Source organism: Apium graveolens, chromosome 4, assembly GCF_009905375.1.
Source record: "Apium graveolens cultivar Ventura chromosome 4, ASM990537v1, whole genome shotgun sequence".
Taxonomy (NCBI): domain Eukaryota; kingdom Viridiplantae; phylum Streptophyta; class Magnoliopsida; order Apiales; family Apiaceae; genus Apium; species Apium graveolens.
In genome coordinates this window covers 269,928,255-269,946,175 of record NC_133650.1, presented here as the reverse complement: position 1 = coordinate 269,946,175, position 17,921 = coordinate 269,928,255, and the positions used below count along the sequence as shown (strand labels likewise).

The 17,921-nt window shown below is 35.6% G+C and overlaps 1 non-coding gene across 1 annotated transcript; it reads left to right on the top strand.

Annotated features, from left to right (window-relative positions):
* The first annotated feature begins 8,952 nt into the window (after positions 1-8,952).
* On the top strand, positions 8,953-9,059 carry LOC141722126 (small nucleolar RNA R71). The gene has a single exon (XR_012575155.1). It is a non-coding gene; the product is annotated as a small nucleolar RNA R71 (small nucleolar RNA).
* Positions 9,060-17,921: the final 8,862 nt, after the last annotated feature.

The window sequence follows — 17,921 nt, the reverse complement described above, 5'->3', positions numbered from 1 at the left end:
AAATTTAATAATTGATTAAATGAGATTTAATTGATTATAAATTAATTAAGAAAAGGTTCTTAATATTATTAATTAAGAATTTAATTTTTGGAAATTAAATCAAGAGAGAGAATTATTTCTAAAGTGGTTAGAAAAAGGATTAATAATTAAAAGGTGTTTTAATTATTAATGAGAATAATAAAGGGTTAATAATAATAATATTTTATGGGAAAATTTTCAGCTGAAAATTTTGTCTATAAATATACTATTACAGACTCTATTTTTGCCTCAACCAAAAAGATTTAGAAAACCCTAATTCTCTCCATCTCCTCCTCCTTCATTACATCGTTTTCTTGGTGGATACCGGTGGAGTGCTTCACACTTGAGGAGCAGCTGCTAAGGATCTCCGTTCATCGTTTTTGGATCGCCATTAAAGACCTACATCTTTCCATTAACGTAAAGCTTCTTAAGGTAAACATACTGAACTACGAATTAAATATTATTTTTCGCATGGATCCTGCGGAGGGTTTCGTTTTTTTTTACGATTTAAATTTACGTTTTCGCTGCGTTTATGTGCTAAAAACCCTTCACCTCTCTCAGTGATGAACAAATTATCACGAGAGCTGCTAGGGTTATATTGAATAATAACTTCAATTAAGATAACACATATAGTGTAAACCCTATGCCTGTGTTTATATACTACACAGTTACAAGATAATGTTCTAATTGATATGGAATATAATTCTGCTTCCTAAAATATATCAACTAGTTATCTTTTCTTCCAAGTATTCTATTCTTCATAGAATTCTTTCTTCATGTATATTTCTTTTTGTCTTAGTTTCGATCTTCTTTTCTTTCAATCAGCCGCCTGCCTTATCTGAAAGTCTCCTTAAGTCCTGATATTATCTCCTAATAAATATCTTCTGATAACTTAAGTTCTGATAACTTAAGTTCTGATATCTTAAGTTATGTCTTCAGTATAAGTGTTGATTTCCAGTTAAGTACTGATTTGTCCTGTTAAGTAAGATCTGAAAACTAAACACAAATCATATTACACATGAAAATATATCTAACACACGTAACATCCGCTTTGATACAGATGCAAGTATATTTCCGTCCACAAGTTCTGCAGTATGGCACTAGGACTCTGACAATTCCCTGCTGGATGGAGGCTTGGAAACGATTGCCTGTTTTCTGGATACCTTGTCCTATTCTTTTAAAATTCAAATTTTTCCGGGCTTGAAATCCCGGCTTTCTGCTTGAGTGGCTTTGGAAACTTCCCTGTCCTCTTTCCTTTTGAGATCTTTGGCTTTCCCCTTCAATAATCAGGGCTTTCTGGACTACGGCGGTATACGTCGTTAATTCAAAAACTGCAACTTGTCCACGGATCTACGATCGTAATCCTTCTTGAAACCTTTGGACTCGTTTTTCTTCAGTATCAACTTGTTCTGGGACAAACCTAGCCAATTCAGTAAATTTAGCTTCATACTCTATTACAGACATACTTCCCTGCTTCAATTCCAAAAACTTAATCTGCATTTGATTTCTCACATAGCGAGGAAAATGTTTCTCTAAGAACAGCTTTTTAAACCTATCCCATGTAATAATATCTTCACCTTCTTAGATTCCCACCAATAATTCGCTTCTCCTTTTAATAAGTAACTAGCAAAGTCAGTCTTCTGGTCTTCACCTATCTTTACTTGCACAAATGCTTTCTTTATTTCTTTCAACCAAGTGATAGCCTTAATAGGATCTGCTGACCCATCAAATTATGGGTTTAACCGATTGAAACTGTTTAAAAGTAATAATAGGTATAGCTGGTGGTATCTGGGGCTCAGGACGAGGTGGATATTGTAACATTTGCTGTTGAATCTGCTGCTGATGTTGCTGCATCTATTATTGTATCTGTTGTTGCATCATTACCATCTATTGTTGCATCAGATGGAACATTTGGTTCACGGTATCATTGGTCTGTTCTTCGGAATTACTGTTGGAAGTCTCAGTCCTAGTCTTTCTCTTGGGTGCCATTTGCTGATAATAAAACAAATGATGTCTTTTTAACAGTTTATTAAACAATTGACAGTAGGTAAGAAATTTTTTTATCCTATATTAACAAAATTTAGATAATGGTTCGAAGAAAGAAAACAGTTTGCTTAATATAAAAACAGGAAGTATAAATAATTTATGTTAATATAAAAAACAGGAAATGTAAACAGTTAAATGAAATGTTTGTTCTTCTTTTTTTCGACAGAATTTAAAGTACGAGAAGCTGTAAAACAAAAAAGTAAAGGTAAATGCTGTAAAACTGTAAAGACTGAAATTTAAATAAAAGAAATTTTGAAAAAGTTCATTTTATATATGACACCAGCCTCAGGTGTAAGTGTTTGGTACAAAAAGTCTCGCTCTGCTGGTCATGGTCACTGCTACTAGTCGAACTACTACTACAAGTCAAGCTACTACTACACACATACACACTACTACTATGTCATACTAGACTGCATCTATGTACATCTGTCCTCTGTAGTCAACATCTCAGAACCCCGGCGGAATACGCCTCAGCTCGTCTCGAAGTATTTGAACCAATATCTGCGCTAAACGGAAAATCCTGTAAAACTCTGCAAAAGAAGGCGGCCCCTCATGTGTCAAATCATCCAACTCCCACGTAGCACTCATCAAAGTAGACTGTAACCTCTGCCTCATCATATAATCTGGCTGTAATGCGGCTAACGGTCCTCAGTCTCTCTGATCAAACAAATGCATAATCTCTCTACACTGAGCTCTTCAATACTCAGCATCATCTCTCATAACACTGTACTCATGATACAGTACCATATGTGATTGTGCAACCTGTCCTACTGACTCCTGTGACGGAACTCTCGACATCCCTGCACCCTGCTGTGGTAACCCCAATTGTAACTCCACATCATGCTCACCCATCCCCTCAACTGGGATCATCTAAAACACATCTGGCTCTGGAGCATGTACTGGTATAGGAGGGAGCACTGGTGGTGGTGGAAGCTCTGGCTCAATCCCTGGTATAAACTGATAATTTACTGGAAGTGGAGGTGGGAGCATCGGCTCAAAGAACTCCAATGGATCAAACATCTCTATAGGGTCATGAACTATCCTCTACACTGGGGGTGCTGGCTCCTGTGGAAATGGTGGTGGAGGTGGAAGAGGACGAAACATAAACTCAGATACTGGTGGCACAACTGGTGCGACTGGTCCGGTAACTGTCCTCTCAGAAGAACACGAATAACCTGACGATGACATCTAATAATATACCAAGGAAAGAAGAAAGGTCACTAAATCATTCCTAGAACTAATACCTTTATATCCTAATCTTATCTAAATCCTAACACTACTCTTCCTAGTTGAGTATTTCTATCATATGTGATCTCCCTATCTTATCTTACCCTAATGCTCTTGTTTTCAGGGACCAAACCTACAGCTCTGATGCCAAACCTGTAACGCCCTCCAGAGCCGGGGTATAAGTCTGGGGGTTACTAGCTAATCACCAAACCTATACAATCTGATTAACAAATAATAAAGAAATGTATCTAAACCCCTTTAACACTAACCAGGATCTTTTTAGGTTAAAGTATGAAAACAAGAACCACTAACTACTTTATTACAAACCAAATTCAAAATCTTACAAACTCTCTTTATTACAAACCATTGCCTAACCTGTTTTAAACTAATTTCATCTTTTATTCAAACACACACACTAACAATCTACACTCCACCTGTTCGGGCAACTCAAAGTTTTCTTCCTGGATTGGGATCAACACCTTGGGTATGAGAGGATCCCAAGGCTTGACCCGCTTCTTTACCACTCGAGTCCTGATGGGTTTCATATTCCTTCTTAACTGAAAACAATAAGGTGAATAACAACAAAAAGGGGTGAGCCAAAAATTGCTTAACAAGTCCACAAAATATAAATAGTGTTAAAACAGTTTAACTGAATTGGTAACCTAGGTATATCTGCAAAGATATAACCCCGCGAGAATAGAAAGAAGGCCACTGCTGGCGAGTACAAATGAACTAAACTGGACAGAAGTTCGCATCTATACCCTGCTGATCAGCCAGGATACAGTGCAGATCTATATCCCACTATATAGATCCAATCGGGCACCCAGGCACTATGGCCCATCTCAAGGATCCGGTTATGTCCTGGTCCTTAGGATTAAGTAAACTTAATCCCCAAAAGTATCACTATCCAGTCCATGGAGTAGCAACCGGAACAATCGGTATGCTTTGATATATTCTAATCACCATAATATATCAATATATGTGAGTAACAATTGGAATATGAATAAGAAATTCAAGGAAAAGGAGAAATCAAGAATCGAAATGAAATATGAACAAGAATCAAAAGAGTGCAAGCGTGATAAGAATCTGAAGAAATATCACTATTCTAAAAGTAGAATAGGGGAAAAACTTGCCTTCTGCGCGACTCACTTCAATTATATCACCTTCGTCTTTCACCGGCTCAACCTGCCTTGCTGGCTTAACCTCTGTTAGAGAAATAGACTGCTTTAGTCATTTCGTACTTCAATTGCGTCTTGAACCGACTTCACATTGTTCCTATTATCTACCCATGCGCTTATGACTGACTCGTATATTATATATTAACAAATAAGACTCGATTAACCACATAATACACATAAGCACATAAGCATGTAATAATTTTTATAATTAAAATAATTTTTAGAATTAAAATCGACTCGCTGATCACTCAACTGATCATTATCTGACTCGTTTCCTATTTTTCAGAATTTTTCGGACTCGTCTCGGCACGCGATTCGACTTATAATCAAACAAATAACAAATTCAATTAATTTCTAGAAGAAATTAGGTTTTAATATTATTTTTAATTAAAAGAATTCATTTTTCTGAGTCAAAGAGCTTTCGTTTCGCTCGAATCGGACTAACGCTCTATTTAATATCAATTAAAGACGGACAATTCAATTTATTATTCAATATAAATAATTATTACTAATTTTTAAAACCTAAAAATAATTTTTAAATAATTATTTAAGAAAAATTAGAATTAAAAATGATTTTCTATAATTTTTGGAATTAAAATAAATTTATTATGATTTATTGAAAATTATTTGATTATTTATCAAAATAATTAATCATTTTTGAATAATTATTAAATAATAAATAATTAAGAAAATAATTAAATCTGATTTTTAGAAAATATTTCAGAATTATTTATAATATAAATCAATTAATTAAATAATTAATTAATCAATTTATAAAATAAATAAAACTGATTTTTAAAATTGATAAAAATAAAATAAAAATAAAAATCCAGAAACATTTGTTTGAAAATAAACTCTGACAATTTCATATCAAACACGGGTCAACTAGACGGGTCAAACGGGTCACAATCCGGGTCTTGAAGAACATGACCGGATTTTTCCAGAATCCGGCCACCGACCAGGATTCCGGCGAGTCAAAATCAGGTCAAAAACACGACTGTTTGATGTGTTTTTCACAGGGTTTCAATCTCGAATCACTTCACCAATCTGTTCCAGGCCAAACTCGACCAAAAACATCCCTGTAACAAATTCTCCGGCCAAAAACGACATGAACTCCGGCAAAATACGAAATCACTCATTTGTACTTGAAACTCGATGATTTATAGTGCAAATCAAAGCTCATAACACATATAATCAAAGCCCTAACAATTCAGAACATCATAATAACCCTAGAATCAAAAAGTCTTAATTCGAACATAAACTCTAGAAATCGAAAATAAAAAATGATGCATTAAACACCATGAATCATCTGTAAATCATCTAACAAAGTTATATCAATCATCAAAACATCATAATAACCCTAGAATCAAAAAGTCTTAATTCGAACATAAACTCTAGAAATCGAAAATAAAAAACGATGCATTAAAACATGAAATTGATATAAAAAACAGAAAGAACAGATGAAAACCTTTTATTTGAGTACTCGAATCACACGATTTGATGCTGTAATCAGTGAGAAATCATTGATTGATTCATCAACCCGAAACTGTTCTACCCAACCCGGTTTGCAGAGAATTTTAATTATTTTCTGATTTTTGATTAATAATTAATAATAATTAAATAAAAATTAGGCTATTTATAGTAGTGAAATTAATACTCCTAATTAAAATTAAGGCCCTAATTATACACCTTTTAAAATTAATAAGCCCCTAATTTTATAATTTTTGAGTATTAAAATTTAATTTTTAAATATTTTATATATGCAATATATATGCCAAAATTTCCCAAAAATTGTGAATAATGCAAAAATATAAAGAAATGGTATAAATGAAAGTCCTATAATTTTATAAAAATAAAAATGTGATTTTTGTGGGGTTTTTAACACCCAATGGGGCCCGGAAAAGTCATTTTTCGCAAAACGAGAAAATTTATAAAATGTATAGATTGTTCAGAATAATGCGATGGTAAAAGTCGTTTGATGAAAAATAAGACCCATTATTTTATTTGCAATACCTGCTTTAAAATCATGATTCGGGTCATAAAACTTTTGAAATGAAAGCTAAAAATGAAAAATAAAATATCTTAAAAATACCAGGACGACACAGAATGCAAGTAACACATAGCAATTAGGGTTTGACAATTAATTTCACATAAATGACATATTAATACACATAATTTATTATAAATATGATATAATACGGACGTAATTTCCCAGACGTTACAAACTCTCTACCTCGTGACTGTTCGAGTAGGAATGAGCTCATTCTTCTCATTAGCTACAACCGTGATACCTCCTTTCTTCGGCAGACATTGAACTGGACTCACCCAAGAACTGTCGGAAATGGGATAAATGATCCCTGCATCCAGCCACTTAAGAATTTCCTTCTTCACAACTTCTTTCATGATTGGATTGAGTCTTCTTTGTTGCTCAACAATGGGCTTGCTACCTTCCTCTAGTAGAATTTTATGCATGCAATAAGAAGGGCTTATTCCCTTAATATCTGCTATAGTCCATCCAATTACCGATTTGAACTCTCTTAGAATCCTTAAGAGTTTTTCCTCATCACTACCTGAAAGGTCAGATGCAATAATCACAGGCAAAGTAGATGCATCACCTAAAAAATCATACCTTAAGTGTTCAGGCAATGGTTTAAGCTCAAGTGTAGGAGCTTCCTTAACAGATGGCTTGAGGCGCTTTGGAGATTTGTTTAGCTCCTCCATTCCAAGAGATTCAAAAGGCAATATTTATCTTCCGCTTCCAGGGAGAAACATTCAGATATTGCAACTGCTCATCACCTTCATCATCTTCACTATCTGAACTCCCCAACAAGGCTTTTTCTAAGGCATTAGACCTTAGCAATTGATCAAGTTCTGAAGTAACCACAGAATCGACCAACTCCATCTTTAAGCACTCCTCATTTTCCGTAGGGAATTTCATGGCATTGAACATATTAAAAGTTACAACCTGATCCAGCACTCGCATGGTAAGCTCACCCTCCTGCACATCTATCAAGGTTCGGCCAGTAGCCAATAAAGGTCTTCACAAGATTATGGGAATCTTCTTATCTTCCTCGAAATTAAGAGTTACAAAATCAGCAGGAAAGATGAGTTTATCCACCTTGACCAAGAAATCCTCAACAATGCCCCGTGGATATGTAATAAAATGATTGGCCAACTGCATGGTCATATAAGTCGACTTTGGATCAAGTAAGTCCAACTTCTTGAAGATTGACAAAGACATCAGATTGATGCTAGCTCCCAAGTCACATAAGCATTTGTCAAATGATACTTTTCCAATGGTGCAAGGAATAGTGAAGCTTTCAGGATCTTTAAGCTTCGGAGGCAACTTCTGTTGCAGCACAACACTGCATTCCTCCGTGAGAGCAACGGTCTCTAAGTCATCAAGCTTCACTTTCCGAGAAAGTATACCTTTCATAAACCTTGCATAACTAGGCATATGTTCAAGAGCTTCAGCGAAAGGTATGTTGATATGAAGTTTCTTGAACACCTACAGAAACTTCTCAAACTGCTTATCCAGATTTTTCTTCTGCAGCCTCTTAGGAAAGGGAGGTGGATGATAGATCTGTTTCTAACCTATATTACCCTTAGGAGGAGTATTTTCAATAGTAGTCTTCCTTGGTTCCACTTCAGCTTCCTTCTGCACTTCTTCTTCAGCCACAACTTCTTCATCCAAAACTTGAGAGTGTTCAGGATTTGCAACCTTCCCAGACCTCAATGTAATTGCCTTTACCTGCTCCTTAGCTTCTCTCTTTCCTGGTACTTCAGTGTCACTAGGGAGTGTACCAGGTTGACGATTTAGCAAGGCATTGGCAATCTGTCCAATTTGATTTTCCAGGGTCTTGATAAAAACTGCTTGGCTCTTGTACATGAGCCTCAACTCCTCCAATTCATATTTTTAATTAGACTGTTATAGCTGGAGTTGTTGCCTTGATGCATATTGTGGTTGCTGAAAACCAGGGGGTTGTAGTGCTTTGCTGGATACTGCTGATAAGGCTGCTAAACCGCATTCTGAGTGTTGCTCCAGCTAAATTTAGGATGATTGCGGTTGTTAGGATGATAGGTGGCTGGCACAGGCTGCTGCGACCTCTGAAAGTTGCTCACGAACTGAGCTGATTCACTAGAAATAGAACACTGCTCCGTCTCATTGGTACCAGCACAAAGCTCACAGACACTAGTGATCTGTTTAACTTCATAATTAGCCAAAGAATCTACCTTCATCGTCAAAGCCTTAAGCTGAGCAGCTATAACAGTAACTGTATCTAACTCCATAATTCCTGCTACCTTGCCCTGAGATAGTCTCATAGTAGGATTCTGGTATTCATTAGCATTAATCAATTCAATCAATTCATAAGCTTCATCATAGCTTTTAGCCCACAAGGCTCCTCCTGATGTTGCATCAAGCATGGGTCTAGAAGTAGCACCCAAACCATTATAGAAACAGTTAATGATCATCCAGTCAAGCATCCCATTGTGAGGACACTTTCTAAGCATCTCCTTATAACGATCCTAAGCCTCACATAAAGATTCTCTAGATTGCTGAGCAAATTGAGTAAGTGCGTTTCTGATCGCAACAGTCTTCGCCATAAGAAAGAATTTAGTTAAGAATTTTTGAGCAAGATCCTCCCATTTTGTGATAGACCATGGTGGTAGAGAATATAACCAGCACTTCTCATTATCCCGCAGAGAGAATGGGAAAAGCCCAACTTAATAACATCTTCAGAAACTCCATTGAACTTGAAAGTGTCACAGATCTCGATAAAATCTCTAATATGCATGTTAGGGTCTTCTGTCGGAGAACCCCCAAATTGAACTGAGTTCTGTATCATCTGAATCATGCTCGACTTGATCTCAAAGGTATTAGCCGAGATGGTTGGTCGAACAATGCTAGACTGAATATCATTAATCTTCGGTTGAGAGTAATCCATTAAAGCCTTTAGATTCGCTTCTAGTTCTCCCATTGCAATAAGTTCTTCTTCTTCCCTCTCAACTAAGATCTCTTCTTCAACTTTCTCCTCGACTACAACTTATTCCTCATCTTGATCCAGTGTTCTCTTACGAGACCGAGAACGTGTATGCATACACGCTCGCTAGAGTACCTGAAACACGACAAGGAAATAAGTAAGTAACAATGTCTGAGTCACTGCACTTTAACGACCAATGATGACAAACACATAAACTAAAAATTAACACCGAAGTCCCCGGCAGCCGCGCCAAAAACTTGTTAGGGCTAGAACATGCGCTAATATTCACGCAAGTATACGTGATCGCAAGTAATATAGAATTAATTCTAGTTCATTCCCACAAGGACCGGTTTAGGTTAATTTCAATCAATGTACTTATGCAACAATGGTATGGTTATTATCCAATGCTAAGATGAATAATAAATTGAGGTTGTTTATAACTAAGATTAACTAAGAGATTAAACTACAGAATATTAACTAAGAGAATAAAGAGAGTTGAATACTATATGACACAAACATGGAATTCTAACTTTATTATATACTTCATTCAATAGCCTTTTCATTCTTAACCTTAGCATGTAATGGTGATGAAACTAATCAGATAACACGAAACTGATAAATGCCAACTTTCGTTGTACGAATACCATACTACCAGACATCCAAAAAAGAGATAGAAGCTGAATACACACCAATTATATTGAGACCCTATATGTCTATAAAATTTGACAACATAACGATTTAATGCACAAATTATCTATCGTGATTACATAGGGCAAGTAAGATGGTTAAAATTACCTATGAATCATGCATAACAAATACATGAACCTATGCTAGCGTGACTAGTTCTAAACCATCAAAATTCACTTTCGCTTCATTAAAGATTAACACGCTATCTTATAAGTTCGCGACGCTCATAAGACGAATAAGCACAACCAATACTCGGTTATCATACAATCACCACAAACTAAGGCATCATAATAAATTAACTAAAGAAATCCATAAATAAATCTGTTAGAACCCCATGATAACATTCAGCTCATAATCGGACTCATCATCAACGTGGGTTCCGATGAAAGCATGGTATAATAAACGTAGTCTTTGTACTGAATAAATAATAAACCAAGTACGAAACAAGAGTATAGGTTCATAAGCAAGAAAACTAGCATCCAAAATTACAACTTAAAATAAAGAATCACAAGTATAAACTAAATCGTATTCGCCTTGGTTGAATTGTGCTCTACGGTCTTCTTACGCCTTCTCCTTAACTCTGGTACGTCTTATTATGAAAAAAGATTTCGTAGTAGCATATAAGTCATGTTGACTTTAATTAGATATACATAATATGTTGATTAATTGTAAATATAAGATGTCTTGTAATTCTGCATAAGTGAAATGAAGTCAAGTGTCAAATAGCTACCCGACGGATGATCAACAAAGCTACCCGATGGATGATCAACAAGGTAACCCGACAGATGACAAGCATGTACCCGACGGATGACAAGCATGTACCCGACTGATGATCAATTCAAACATCTATTGACAGTGACAACACAGTCACATGCGTTGGGTATTTGCAAAAGGAATGTGGCAGCCTGTTTAACAAGAAATAAAGAACAAATGAGCATTACCATTTCCATGCAAGATTAAGAAGATTTTCAAAGAAGCTGGAATAGAGTAGTGAAGCAGCATGGAGTTTGACTTGATAGTTTTGTTTTATTATCCGGTCTTATTACCATGTAAACTTGGTGGTATATAAACCAAGTGTAGCTAGTAGAACAAACAACTAAACAAACACTTTTAGAAGAGAAATAGAAAAAGCTGTAACTGTTAAGAATTTCTCTGTAGTTTGTTTGTTCACTTGTAAGCAGCTGTGAGACAATTTGTTCTTCACAGAGTTCTTAATTCGATATATATATATATCTCTGGTGGATACTTTCAAATCCACCAGAAAGTTTTAAAGAATAGTTTTTTTATTACTTTGTATTTTTTATTTATTTAACTTGTGATTCCGCACCTTGCAAATCAAAACACTTATATATAGTTTGAGTAAGAACATTTTATAGTTCAAGAAAAAGTTTACTAGAATTACATTCAACCCCCTTCTGTAATTCTTGTTGCATTGTTAGGGACTAACAATTTGTATCAGAGCAAGATCTTGAAGCACAAAGAGTTTAAAGATCACAACAAACAACAAGATGAACAAGAAGGATGTTGGAGTCAAGATTCCTTTTCTGGACAAAGATAATTACCATCACTGGAAGGTAAAGATGCATCTTCATTTACTTTCTCAAGATGAGGCCTATGTGGATTACATAGAGAGAGGTCCTCATGTACCAATGAGAGCTGCAACTGGAAATGAGCCATCAGTTCCCAAGCCAAGGCATGAATGGTCAGATCCTGATATTGAACAAGTCAGGAAAGACAAGAAGGCCATGAATATTCTGTTCAATGGAGTTGATGGTGACATGTTTGATAACATCATTAACTGCAAGACAACCAAGAAAGCTTGGGATACCATTCAAATAATCTGTGATGGCACTGAACAAGTTAGAGAAAACAAGATGCAATTACTAATTCAGCAATATGAGCATTTCCACTGTGAAGAAGGTGAAACTCTCACTGATATCTTTGTAGATTTCAAAAGCTACTAAATGCTCTGAAGCTGCATGGAAGAGTCTACCAAACCAAAGATTATAACCTCAAATTCCTGAGATCCCTTCCAAAAGAATGGAAACCAATGACAGTCTCCTTGAGAAATTCACAAGAATACAAGGAGTTTACACTAGAGAGACTGTATGGCATTCTAAAGACTTATGAGCTTGAAATAGAGTAAGATGAAAGAATGGAGAAAGGGAGGAAGAAAGGAGGGTCCATTGTACTAGTTGCTGAGTTAGATAAAGAGAAGAAGATGAAGATAGAAGCTGTTGAGTCTACTTCAAAGTATGTGAAAACAAGGGCTAGGGGCTGGTAGCAAAAAATGAAGATTCTTTGAGCCAATATGATATGGATGATATTGATGAACATCTTGCATTTCTTTCTAGAAGATTTGCCAAGCTCAAGTTCAAAAAGAACTTTGGTACAGCTAAACCAAATAGAAACATGGTGGATAAATCAATATTCAAGTGTTTCAAATGTGGCTTGGCAGGGCACTTTGCCAGTGAGTGTAGAAAGTCAGATTCCAGCAAGAAGAAGTTTGAGCCTGTGGATTATAAACAGAAGTATTTTGAGTTGCTCAAACAAAAGGAAACGGCTTTTATTACACAAAAAAATGACTGGGCAACAGATGGTCTGGATGAGGATGAAGATGTCAGCTATGTCAATCTAGCCCTAATGGCCAAGTCTGATGAAACATAGACAAGTTCTTTAAGTAATCAGCTATGTCAATCTAGCCCTAATGATGCAATAAATGACATATCTATAAAATTATATCATTTGCGTGTTACACTTAAGTCCCTCACTATGGAAAATGCTAAAATCAAAGAAAATAATTTGTTTTTAAGTGAGAGGAATAATGTGCTAGAGTCTCAGTTTATTGAATTTGAAAAATTGAAAATAGAATGTAAGATTGCTAAGGATAAATTAACCGAGTCCTTGAAGAAAGAAGGGATTTTGAAGAAGCAGCTTGAATGAGAACAGGAGGTGATTAAGGCATGGAAATCATCTAGAGATGTCCATGCTCAAATCACCAAAGTTCAAAGTATTGAGTCCTTCTGTGATGCAGCCTGGAAAAAGAGTAAAGAGAAGTTGGAATCCAATTTGGTTGAAGGATTGCTAATAGATGTAGACTCGACGGATGATGAGAGTCATCCGTCGGATAATCAAAAAGATTATCCGTCGAATGACATAAATCCTCATCCGTCGGCTGTGAGCAAACCTGGGAGTAAAGCCAAACTTGCCAAGTTAAATGAAAAATATGGATCAATTTCCAAAAACTTTATTTTAGGAGAATCAAGTCAAGTGAAGAAGGAGAAGAAAGTGAATGTTGGTCATCTATCCATCAAGCAATTGAATGATAGATTAGAAAAGACAGAGGTTAAAACAGAGGCTAAAAAGAAAAATAATAGAAATAGAAAAGTAGGAATTAACAAACATAACAACTACAAACCTGATAAATATGCTCTTAGAAAAATCTGTGTTAAGTATGGTAGTGTTAATCATCTGTTTATTAATTGCAAAATTGCCATGCCTACTTCCATGACAGTACCTCAATCGTTTTCCAACATGAGTGCTATGCCTTCTATGCCTATGAATACTATGTCTGCATAGAATATGAATGCACAATTTGCTAATATGCCATTTGCACCTAATCCTTATTATGCTACATTTAGTATGCCTCAAATGCCATTTAGCATGCCTTACTGAAATAACATGTTTGCAAATAACATGCCATTTCCTGTTAATCAAAATGTGCATGATAATTCTGTTTTAATGACTGGTTTCAAAGGTCCAACTCAGATGACTAAGGATGAATCTAATATCCCCAAGTCAAATTAAGAAACAAAAGAAGAAAGCTAACAAGACAGGACCCAAGGAAACTTGGGTACCAAAATCAACTTGATTTAGTTTTGATGTATACAGGGAAACAGAAAGAATCTGTGGTACTTGGATAGTGGTTGTTCAAGTCACATGACTGGTGATTTTACCCTGCTCACAGAGTTCAAGGAGAGACCTGGCCCAAGTATTACATTTGGAGATGACAGCAAGGGTTATACTGTGGGATATGACTTGATTTCAAAAGATAATGTCATCATTGAGGAGGTTGCCTTAGTGGATGGTCTCAAACATAATTTATTGAGTATCAGCCAGTTATGTGATAAAGGCAATTCAGGAACCTTCAACTCAGAAGCATCTGTTGTGACTAACAAGAGGAGCAACAAAGTGGTTCTCCTGGTGTGAGAAAAGGAAATGTGTACTTAGCTGACTTTAACTCATCAAATGCAGAATCTATTACTTGTCTTCTCAGTAAAGCAAGTCAAGATGAAAGTTGGCTATGGCACAAGAAGCTATCCCATCTAAACTTCAAGACCATGAATGAACTTATAAAGAAAAAACTGGTTAGAGGTATCCCTCAAGTGGATTTTTCCAAGGATGGATTGAATGATGCCTTCCAAAAAGGAAAGCAGATCAAAGCATCATTCAGAAAGAAGCTTGATTCAATAATTGTAAAACCTTTGTAACTGCTACACATGGATTTGTTTGGACCAGTCAATGTGTTATCCATCTCAAGGAAAAGATTTATCCTAGTAATTGTAGATGATTTCTCAAAGTTCTCTTGGACATATTTCCTAAAGTCTAAAGATGAGGCTAGTGAAATCACCATCAATCACATAAGGCAAGTCAATAATCATCCTAATTTCAAAGTAACAAGAATCAGGTGTGATAATGGAACTGAGTTCAAGAATTCTATCATGAGAGCATTTTGTGAAGAAAATGGGATTTTGCATGAGTTTTCAGAAGCAAGAATTCCACAACAAAATGGAGTAGTAGAAAGGAAGAACATATCACTTATTGAAGCTGCAAGGACAATGCTTGAAGAATCTAAGTTACCAACATATTTCTGGGCTGAAGCTGTAAATACTGCATGCTACACTCAGAATATTTCTCTGGTTAATCAAGTAAAATGCATGACTCCCTATCAATTGTTCAAGAACAAGAAGCCAACTCTAAATTTTCTTCATGTCTTTGGCTGTAAATGTTATATCTTAAGTAATCAAACTGATCAGAATGGGAAGTTTGATGCTAAAGCAGATGAAGAAATTTTTGTTGGATATGCTGTTGGTAAAGCATATAGAGTCTACAATCTAAGAACCAACATTGTTGTGGAATCAATACATGTTGTGTTTGATGATAAAAAGATTGAAGGACTGCAAGATGGAGATTACCATGAGAGCCTAAAATTTGACAATGTGGAGATGGTTAGTGATGACAGTGATGATGAAAGTGATCAAGATACAGTATCAAAGGATAATGTAGAAAAATCCACTACCAATGAAGCACAAAGTTCAACATCTGTCGAGTTGCATAATGCTTCATCCGTCGGGAGATAATCTGCTTTATCCGTCGGGAGACAACCAGCTTCATCCATCGGTACTCAAAATTCACCATCCGTCGGGTCATCAAAAGAAGCTGAAAGTCAGAATAGATCACTTACAGAAAATTCCCCTTTCTCAAATCAAAGATCCATTAACTCAGGGAGAGTTTCTAATAATCTAAACTCAATCACACATCAAGACAACAATGAGGCCTCTTCATCTAGGGCTAATCTAACTTAACAAAGGAAATGGACAAAATATCATCCATTTGAGCTCATCATTAGTGATGTATCTTCTAGAGTTCAAACAAGGAGAGCAACTCAAGAAGAATGTCTATACAACAGCTTTCTTTCTAAGGAAGAACCAAAGAAGGTAGAAGAAGCTTTGTTGGATCCTGATTGGATTTTAGCTATGCAGGAGGAGCTAAACCAATTTGAGAGGAATAAGGTATGGAAGCTGGTGCCCAAGCCTAAAGGAAAGAATCCAATAGACACCAAATGGGTATTCAGAAACAAGATGGATGAAAATGGCATAGTAGTCAGGAATAAAGCTAGATTGGTTGCTAAGGGCTATTGTCAACAAGAAGGAATAGATTTTGATGAAACATTTGCTCCTGTTGCAAGACTTAAAGCCATCAGAATCTTCTTAGCCTATGCAGCCCATGCCAATTTCAAAGTCTATCAAATGGATGTCAAAAGTGCCTTTCTGAAAGGAGATTTGGAGGAGGAAGTCTATGTCAGTCAGCCTCCTGGTTTTGAAGATCCAAACTTTCCAGAATATTTTTACTATCTTTTGAATGCACTTTATGGACTAAAGCAAGCACCTAGAGCCTGGTATGACACTTTGTCAAAGTTTCTTTTAGAGAATCACTTCACTAGAGGTACTATAGACAAAACTTTTTTCTTTAGAAATGTTAATGGCTCTAGTATACTTGTTCAAATTTATGTAGATGACATTATTTTTGGCTCTACAGATGAAAAACTTTGCAAAAAGTTAGCCAAATTGATGCAAAGTATGTATGAAATGAGTATGATGGGATAACTAACTTACTTTCTTGGTTTGCAAGTTAAGCAAGTTAGTGATGGAATATTCATTAGTCAAACTAAATACATTGATGATCTTTTAAAGAAGTTTGATCTAATGGATTGCACATATGCAAAAACTCCCATGGCCACTGCAACTAAACTTAAATTAAACACTACTGAAAAGTCTGTGGATATTTTAAGATATAGGGGCATGGTTGGCTTCTTCTGTACTTAACAACCAATAGGCCAGATATAATGTTTGCTACATGTTTGTGTGCTAGATTTCAGGCTAATCCTAAAGAATCTCACGTAGTAGCTATTAAGAGAATTTTCAGATATCTCAAGGGAATACCAAAACTTGGCATTTGGTACCCTAGAGATTCTGGTTTTGATCTAACCGGTTATTCAGATATAGATTATGCAGGTTGTAAAATAGACAGAAAAAGTACAACAGGAACCTGTCAGTTTCTAGGAAACAAGCTTGTATCCTGGTTCAGTAAAAAAGCAAAATTCAGTTTCTACTTCTACAGCTGAAGCTGAATATATTGCTGCTGGTAGTTGCTGTGCACAGATTATATGGATGAAAAAACAATTGTTGGGTGGTCTACAAGTGGATATGATTCCTATTTTCTGTGATAACACAAGTGCAATTGCCATCACTGAAAATCCAGTACAACATTCAAGAACAAAGCACATAGACATCAAGTACCACTTCATAAGGGAACATGTGATGAATGGTACTGTGAAACTGCATTTTGTTCCAAGTGAAAAACAGCTTGCAGACATATTTACCAAGCCACAGGATGAATCCACCTTCTCAATATTGGTAAGTGAGTTAGGTAAGCTTAATTATTCTTGAATCTTTTTAGATATTTTGCAAGTTGTAATGCAGCCAGATATTTAATTAATATTATAAGTCTTGGATGAAATTTTGGCTAAGTCAAAATTTACATCCCGACGGATGATCATTATCCATCGAGTTCGATCATCCATCGGAATACAATTTGTTAATAAAATCAATTATTTTTCTGGAATATTTTATAACTCGACGGATAACTGATTTATCCTCATCCGTCGAATTGTCTCAATCCTAGCCGCTATTTTTCTGAACATTATACATCGAATATACTTACAGTCTGTAAGCATAACACGACGGATAAGTGATGGAATTTTTACAGTTTATTTTTAAACGGCTATTTTGGGCAATTTTTATAGGTAACTTTATTTTACTTTATTATTTTTGACAGTTATTTTTTTGAGAAAGTATAAAAGCAAAATTCATTTTCATTACTTTTCTTTTATCATTCTCAATTCATCTGCTCTAACTTCTTTCTTTCTCAAAAGCAATTACCCTCTCTCTCTACAATTTTTACTCTAACAATGGCAGCAGTCGTCAAAATCATGTCTCAAACT